Raw genomic sequence first — 9,099 nt, 5'->3', positions numbered from 1 at the left:
CCTTCTCCTTCCTTCGATAAGTCATAACTTGACTCCTCGTAGTAGTGCTTCTGAGGTAGGGTTTTGTGGTATTTTCTCGTTCTCGCTCCCATCACTTCTTCTTTTCCCTCTCCTTTTCCTCGTTAATATCGTGTGTTCCGCTTCTTCGTCATCTGCGGCGGTTGTCGAATTATGGAAACCTTCGTAGTCTTCTTGTGAAGTAACTCCGTCCACTCCAACAATGCTTCTTTTCCCTCTTCTTACTACGAGCGGCCTTTATTTGCCGGGTCATCTATGTAGAATACCTGCTTGCATTGTTTAGCAAAGACCCATGGTTCCTCTCTTGCCGGGATTTTTCTCACGTCAACTTGTTCACGAGAGATCTCAGGAGGTAGCACCATCGTCATGAACCTGTGACTTTCTTCTTTGTCACCTTTAATCCATCTTACACGGAATATTGTGATCTTTGTGATCGAGTACTCCAATTCCCAGATCTCCTCGATAACGCCAAAGAACGCTTTGGTTTTGTTGTTGTTGTCGGTTACGGTCTAAGAAGTCATGACTACACCACTATTTTGATACGTGCTTTTACGGTCCTGAGACGCAGTGTAGAAGTTATAGATGTTGATTGCATACGATTGCCAAGTAGAGACGTGGTAAGCAGGTTCCTGTGATAAACATGCAACCGTCTCTTCCGATTCATTGGTCGTCTCTCTGCCGTACCAATAATTCTTCAGCCACGCTGCGAATGTTTTATTGTGCTCCCGGTGGATCCAGACTTTCCTCTTTTAGGGTTTTCATTTCGCAGTTGTTCCACGTGCATTTTCTGATAAGGCCAGCAGCAATCGATAGTTTGCAACACAACCAAATGTGCTCTTTCAAAGTCAGCTTCCCTTCCTCTTCCATAGACATTAAGGAATGTATGTCAAAGGCTACCTTCGCGATCGAGCTTGCCCTTGTGCCGTGATTCGGGAACACCTATTGATTTCTGATCAGCCAACCAATCCGTGCAGAACTCGATGCACTCTTCTGCCTTATAGCCTTCCACAATGCTACCTTACGGACGCGATCTGTTATGAACGTAGCACTTCAGAACCCCGTTGTATCGTTCAGGGCCATACATGTTATCCAGGAACGAGGGCCCTAAGGACAAGACCTCATCGCATATGTGGATCATTAGATGGACCATGATATCGAAGAATGATGGAGGGAAGAACATCTCGAGTTCGCACAGAATCTGTATCATACTATACTGCAGTATCTGGCATCATCTAACGGTGATTGACTTATGCGAGATGCTGTCAAAAAAGTCAGGAAGCTTCATGATTGTCTCCCTTACGTGCGGCTCCATGATACCTCTGATTGTGACTGGAAGTAACTGAGTGAGTATAACATGGTTGTCGTGAGACTTCATGCCAGATAACTTGTGACTCTTCGTGTCAACTAGATGCTTGATGCTCGACGAGTAGTTCGATGGAAGTTTAATGCCCTGCAGGCACTGGCAGATCCTATGCAACTTGTCTTTGTACGGGTTGTAACATGCAAGACGACACCGCATGGTCACCGTCACGAAACCATTCTTGTCGGCTGCCGACACTTGATCTTTGCCTCACAACTCTTTTCTGATGGACATGAGTTCCAGGTCCTTCCGTGCATTGGGTCCATCTTTCGTCTTCTCTGGAATGTTCATCAGCAACCCCAGCACGTTGTCGCATACATTTTTCTCCACGTGCATGACATCTTGTAACGGCATTCTAAATGTGCCCAGTACTCCAGGTCCCAGAATAAGGACCTCCTTTTACACACGACGCCTTCAAGTTCCTTATATTTCTTCGCAGCAATCTTTCCGGGGACAACTTCAAGATCGTTCACAATTTCTAGGATTTGCATACCAGACTTCTCCTCCGGCGTTGTCCCGTGCTCCGTCTTTCCATTGAACCTTTCCTTGTCATCCCTCCAAGGGTCTTTAGCATCCAACCACTTTCGGTGGCCCATGTAAACAATTTTGGATGAAGCGGGCAACTTCTCTGATGTCGTGTTTTCCCCGCACTTTGTACTGGCCTTGTAGCCATGTGTCACCTGGCATGAAGTATTTCTATTCGAGGGGTAGTCATGCACGCAGGTACACATTTAGGTCAACTCCCGGCTGCTTTGGACCCTGTATCGTGAAGTACTCCCTCCTGTTTGCGTCCCAAACCACTCTGCCAGGGTTCCAAAGCTGCTTCAGCTCATCCTTCACTAGCTGCAGATACACATTTAGGTCAACTCCCGGCTGCTTTGGACCCTGTATGAGCATGCACATGTGGATGTACTTTCTCTTCATGATTAACCATGGAGGAAGGTTGTAGACAAATAAGATCACTGGCCATGTGATGTGCTTGTTGTTCATGTTTCCGAAAGGATTTACCCGTCAGTGCTGAGACCGAGCCTCAGGTTTCTGTGCTCTGCCCCGAAATCTGGAAATGCCGTGTCGAAGTTTCTCCACTGAGTCCCATCGGCAGGGTGTCTTAGGACCCCAGGTTCCTCCACACGGTAGTGCCCATCAGGATCGAATGTTGCCTGCGTCGGATCGTGATGGACGAGATACCTCGCGTCCTTAATGTTTTGCATCCAACGCTCAACTCGGCCACCTGCCGTAAGATACCAGACAGTCTTTGCCGGCCTACCCTTCATCACTTCTTCCCCATCGTCTTCGCCAGCTCTGGCGTTTTTCTTTTTGTATCTCGATGCACTGCATATGTGGCAGCTCTCATGGTTCTCGTACTCTCCAATGTATACCATGCAGTCGTTTGGACATGAATGATGTTTCACGCAATCTAATCCAAGCGGGCATGTAATCTTCTTCGCCTCGTATGTGCTCTTGGGCAACTTGTTTGGCTGTGAAAAAACCGAAGCAAGGTAACTCAACAAGTCAGTGAAGTCCTTGTCTGACCAGCATGATATTGCCTTCAGCGTCAAAAGTTCGAGCGTTACTTCGAGCACGTTGTTTTCTTCGCCAGCTCCATCATAAAAGGGTGTGTTTGCGTCCTCCAACAATTTTTTGAACTGAGCAAACTCTGCCTCATCTTCGAGGTCCTCCAGCTGGTCCCGTAGGTACGGGTCATCTAGCATTTCGGCAATCCTGCCACGTGGAGCTCCTTCACCTTCCACATTAGCCTCCTCATCAACCCTTGTTTCTTCCTCGGAATCATTCGCCAGATCATACCGCAGGACATGATCATCTTCGCTACCGCTACCGACATCAACCGCATCCTCCCCGTGACAAGTCCAGCGTGAATAACCTTCCACAAAACCCGATGCCAGCACGTGCATCTGAACATCTTCAGGCTTCATCATGCATGTGTTTCCACATTTGCGACATGGACAACACATCATCACAAGTCCTTTTCGTTCCATATCACCTTTCGCGACTCCAAAAAAGACCGTCCATTCAGTTATCCCTCGAGCATTGATTCTTTTCATGGCGTACATCCAAGAACGGCCCTTCGATCTACAACACAATACACAAGAAAACACAAAGCAAAATAGTTAGCCTAATAAGTAACAAGGGGATTAAGGGGTTTACTAAAATTTGAAATTTGAAGTTAGAGGGAGTTCAAAATTGGGCACATTCGGAGAGAAATTGGAGGCCGGAGAGAAAGATCAGGAGTGAGAGAGAGCTCGCAAGGGAGAGGGAAGCTCGGGGCGACGAGGAGGAGGCCGCATTTTGGCCGGCGGCCGGAGCTCAAAAATTTGAAATTGGGGAACTTCGGAGAGAAATTGGAGACCGCGAGAGAGATCGGGAGGGAGAGAGAGCTCGCAAGTGAGAGGGAAGCTTGGGGCTCGAAAAATGGAGCTCACCGGCCGTCGGCGGCCGGAGCTCCAAAAATTGAGCTCGCTGGAGTCCGGCGGCCGGATATGGAGATGGGGGCCAGCCGAGGAAGAGAGGAAGAAGGGAGAGGGAGGGAGGGGATACCTGCAGCCGGTCCAGTCGGCCGCCATGGCAAAATTCGGCAGGGCTCTGCTGGATTTGGAGGAGAAGGGGCCGCAGCTGTTCTCAGTGAAGACGCGCAGCACGACCAGCTGCGGCTCTGTCCAGTGTATTTAAACGCGACGCTCATCAGTGTCGGTCTACCCGCCCGTTAGAGATGTACCACACATCAGTAACGGTCGGATATTAAGCGACCGCCACTGATGTCTCTTGCGAGGAATGATGGTACATCAGTGGCGATCGCCTCGAGCGACCTTCACTGATGTATGGCTGGGCGGGGACGGGCAGACCCCTATCTGTTCATCAGTAACGGTCGCGACAGACCCGTTACTGATGGGCCATGAGATATAAACTGTTTTGTAGTAGTGATCGCCGCTCACCTCGAGGAATGAAGTCCGGCCTCCAATCCGAGTCGACCCGCCGGCGTTAAACTCGCATCCAGTCGGAACCGACACCGCTGTCTGCGGTCAACCTCGATCCGCCAATCAATAGCGGTTTAGTCCTCGTCCCGTTGCCGACGACCTCAACACCGCAACCTCCGGAAACCATGGCCACCGGCTTGACTCAAGTTGTTGCCAGTGGAATCGTGCCGCGCCGCCATCCTGATCCGGGCTTGGAGAGCTGCAAGGTTGGCGCCGCTTGGTACCTCTACCCATCGATATGAAATTCACATGATGGTACCGGCAGGTAATTTCCTCTCCAGCCATTGGATGAGTCATAATAGACGGTCAGGAAAATTTCCAAGCACAATAGAACGGCTCAATTTTTATTTTGAGATGCACGTGTAGGCCAAATCAAAACGGGTACACGCACTCCCAGAGTGTGTACAAGATCCAACGGGGCTCAAGTTCTCTTGACTGCATGAATGCTAAGCATTTCCCGCTTCACTGCTACACGAACGACATTATGCGTATGATTTTCATACGACAATCAGTACTAGCCATCCATCGCATCAGCTGGGCTGGCTACAACCATCCATCGTTGTGTCGTATCAAGTTGGGACACGGAAGTGTCGTACGCATAGTGATTTCGTTGCTCGCACGAAATGTGCACAATTGTCCATCCATATTTCTTGAGTGCTATGGCTATGCATCGATTGATGGCTTGATGCAGAGAGGCCGATGGATTTCCCTCATTTTTCTTTTTTTTTCTTGAGTACTAGTTGAGTGAGGGGTTTCAGCTTCACCCTGGGCATAGTAGCTCTAACGGTGATAGATGGTGAGCTATGGCTCCATGGAGAAATATCTACTTATTTTTTTCTACGATTCATATTTAATCCTCATCCCAAGTCCCAACGATGAAATGATTCATCTTTGCATCTGCCACTAGTTTAGTCCATTTGCATTCGTTTGATCTGGATATACAAATAGGAAATGTGTATTCTCAATCGTTGATGGGGACACACTTGATAAAACGCCAACCCTTTTGGTTATAAATAATTTTTTTTGACAGCTTTTTGGTTGTAACATTAGCACGACCCCATAAAGTTGAATCTTCCACACCGATATGATACCCTGTTAAGTTGATAATTAGGAGTGCCATATATTATATAAAAGTAGTGGTCATGTCACATGTGCACTGCCGGCCGGCCTCTAATTTTCTTTCGGCCCTGTGTGGATCATGGGGTATATGCATCTAATCTGTTCTGTTTACTTTCTTGGCATGATCACTGTTCACTATACTAACATCTAGGTGAGTCCATACGCTTATGTCGTCGGTTGCACTTATGTGTAGACCATCACAAGTGCTAAAATGTCACTAAATAATCAAACTCTATCCTCGCATTATGTAAAGAGAACAGTAGTAAGTAGTTGCTACCACAGTTCACATCTCGAATTGTCAAATCTCAAATCACTCATTACATGCGTCTATTTGTTTCCCAATAAACAAACATAATATCTTCCATTTATTCCTCCTAGTGTATATACCCAGATTGCTAGTGCTGGTATTATTGTACTACTTCCTCCGACCGGTATTACTTGTCTCAAACTTGTCCAAATACGGATGTATCTATGTGTAAAAAGTGTCTAGATACATACAATATTTCGACAAGTAATTCCGACCGGAAGGAGTAGTATATACTCAGTATATTTTTTCAGACCAGGCCTATTTTTCCAACAATGGAAGCATATTATTGAATCAAAATAATATGAGCGATACACACCATTTCAAAATATCCTTGGCCTCTCACCTCTGCATACGGGACCACAATTCACGACATACAAAACAACTGGAGTACAAGCAAACAAGGAGAGAAAAGAGCTATGAAGCGGTGATACAGAGATTGCGCCACCATCCATGTACATAGGTCCCTGGCTGCAGAAGAGTAGACAAAGTAAGAAACCAAATGTGTACATAAGTTCATACCGAGCATTGGAGATTTTTTTTTTGTTAAAAACGGCATCATTTCTACAAACCGTAGCAACTAGCATGGCTCTATCATTTCTAGCAAGAATCAGTGCCCTCAAATGCTTAGACACACCCCGTAGCCAGTTCCCAAATGCAAGGCTAACACTACGTGGTGGAGTGAGGTTAGAGGTAATCTGGACCACAGACCAAGCAGAGCAAGCAAAATTGATAACCAAAGAATAAATGCTTAGTCTCATCCGAGTGAGAAAAACAACATTGTTTACTTCCATGCCAGTTTAAGGAGCAAAGTCATCTCAAGGGCTTAGCAAACCAGCTGAACCATCATAAGTATCGTTAGTGACCTTATGAAGATATACCAAAGAAAATATTTGATTTTATGGGGAACCTTTAGGGGCAACTTTGGTGCACCAGCTGTGTTTTCTTATTTTGATTTATTTTTTTCCTTTCGTTCCTGACATACATATTTTTTAGAAAAATGTGCTCATTTGCATCACATCACCTTCTTAACAGGTTTGATCGGACTCGACGGAGGTAGGAACCAAGTCGAAACAGTTTGATACTCGAGGGACCAAACAAGAGCCTCTTAGATTCAAAAAGATTCATAGAAATTTGGAGGATTATTCTTAGGAATTTCCTATAGAACTTTGTTTGATTCTTAGGATTGAAAGAGGATGCAGAGGCCATAAAGTTTTGCCTTCCTTTTTGGAAAAAAAAACATAGGATTGACAGAGGGATTTTCGTACAGACTATTTTGCATGCACATACAAATTAAACCTTTTATTGAGTCAACCCCTTGATTTTTTTTGTGTCTGTAAAATATGGCAAGACACCTATTCCTTCAGAAAAGTCTTGTATTTTCTCTATGATGCAATCAAACATCTTCTACTATATATATGTATTCATTCATGTAAGATTTAACATACTATGATCCAATCCCTACTTTTTTGTTACAATTTCTGGAATCTTTCTTCTGATTCTGCAATAGTTGAGAGATCAAAAATAGACTTTTGTTTCTTCGGGAAATATATTTTCTGCATTAATATTCCCAAACTAGACTTTTCCATTTAAGTTTGTGCTTGGATAAGACTGGTTGTTTATTCATAGGATGGATGACGGAGATTTAAAAGCTTATTGCCAGTACCACAGAACAGAACAAATAAGGATCGTCTATTCCTGAGCCGCTTGATTTTGTTTTATTTTCTACATTTTAATCATCTCTATGCCTTTGAATCAACGTCGAACCTACAGAGACCATCCTTTTAAATGCACACGCTTTGTCTAAAAATTCCTGCCCATGTCACGTCACAATAATTTGCATGTTAGCAATCATAAAACAGGCATAGTTGTAACCTGAAATTGGCCGCTGTCTTGCCAGGGTCGGATCATTTTAGATCAAAAAATATGACTAATGTGTTGTTTGTACTCCTACTCCAAAGAACTCTATTTGACGAAATATCCTCATATTGTAGTCCCTTAACTGCTCTTTAGACATATAATCAGAAGACAAAATCGGTTTTTGTCTTCATTTCGCAGAACCCCTGCCTTCGAGAAGCAGCCAAAGCAGGGCCACCGATAGTTCATTCCACGGGCAAATGATGAAGCCATTGTTAATTTTTGTGGTTGGTACATTGAACCATAGAAAAAGGCATTTCTAGCCAATGGGGCACGTTATCATTTCGCTTGGAACTGTCAACTGTCATATTTAAAACGGAGGTCGTGGACTTCTATGATCTACAGATACCGACAGTACATATATAACTTCAGAGCTACTGAATCTACTTTGTTTTTTAAGCACACGCATGAATTTTTTTCCTTCAGAATTAGGCTTGTTGTGGAAGTGAGATAACAGATATACTTGTCAAGGACAGGACGGCATCGGTCTGAATTATATCATATCTCCGGCGAAATCTGGACAAAGGAGTTTGGTAGGAAATTTGGAAAGTAACACAACTGTCGGTAAGCTCCTTTCTAGGGCAGTATCATTCGACGATTACACTGCGCTTAATTTAGCTCCGCCGTCCGTTCTGCAACCAACGAGGCTTTCTGCTTCCATTTATATATGCAGTGGACGTTATCCGGCGATCACTTTACATGGTGCGAGTTTTTATCACTCTCAGGCTTTGTACAGCTATAAAATCTACATGTAGGACATGGAGGTCGACCGTCGTATCCTCTCGTGGCCTCGCATGCGCAGCCCGATCCTGGTGCGAGACCACTAAGACCAGTACCGTATCTAAAAACATGGGGACAGGAGGAGAGACAGGGGCGTCGGCTAGGGCTTGGGCCAGTACGTAGTGCGCCCACCCACCCGGAGGCCGGAGGTATCATTGCTTTTGATGTCGTATATATATCACTCAAATGTGGTCAAGCATTCTGAATTTCTGACTGTCAGCAGCAGCACCCGTCGAAACCCAAATGTAAGATGTTTCAGCCTGGGACTGGGAACAGTTAAGAAGACACTTAAAGTTTAGGACCTTTCCAAGTCAGCCATAGACAGGCACACAACGATTAATTGGTCAATCATCATGCTGTAAATTTTCTGAATATACTACTGTTAGCGCCTATCATCTCGCGGACTATTAATTCGTCTATTCCAACAGATACATACACTGCTTGATTATATTCAGGATTCTCCTTCCACCTCTCATCCAGCAGGACTAAACGACGGGACCGATCGAGACGCGCGATGTGGTTCAGCGACAAGAGGGGATGCCTTGAGTACGTCAGGTACATAATATGCATGCTAGCTGCTCGAAGTATTGACTTCAGTTCTTAGGGAC

The sequence above is a fragment of the Brachypodium distachyon genome, chromosome 5, assembly GCF_000005505.3.
Source record: "Brachypodium distachyon strain Bd21 chromosome 5, Brachypodium_distachyon_v3.0, whole genome shotgun sequence".
Taxonomy (NCBI): Eukaryota; Viridiplantae; Streptophyta; class Magnoliopsida; order Poales; family Poaceae; genus Brachypodium; species Brachypodium distachyon.
The sequence above is the reverse complement of the archived record's forward strand: the minus strand, read 5'-3'. Positions refer to the sequence as shown.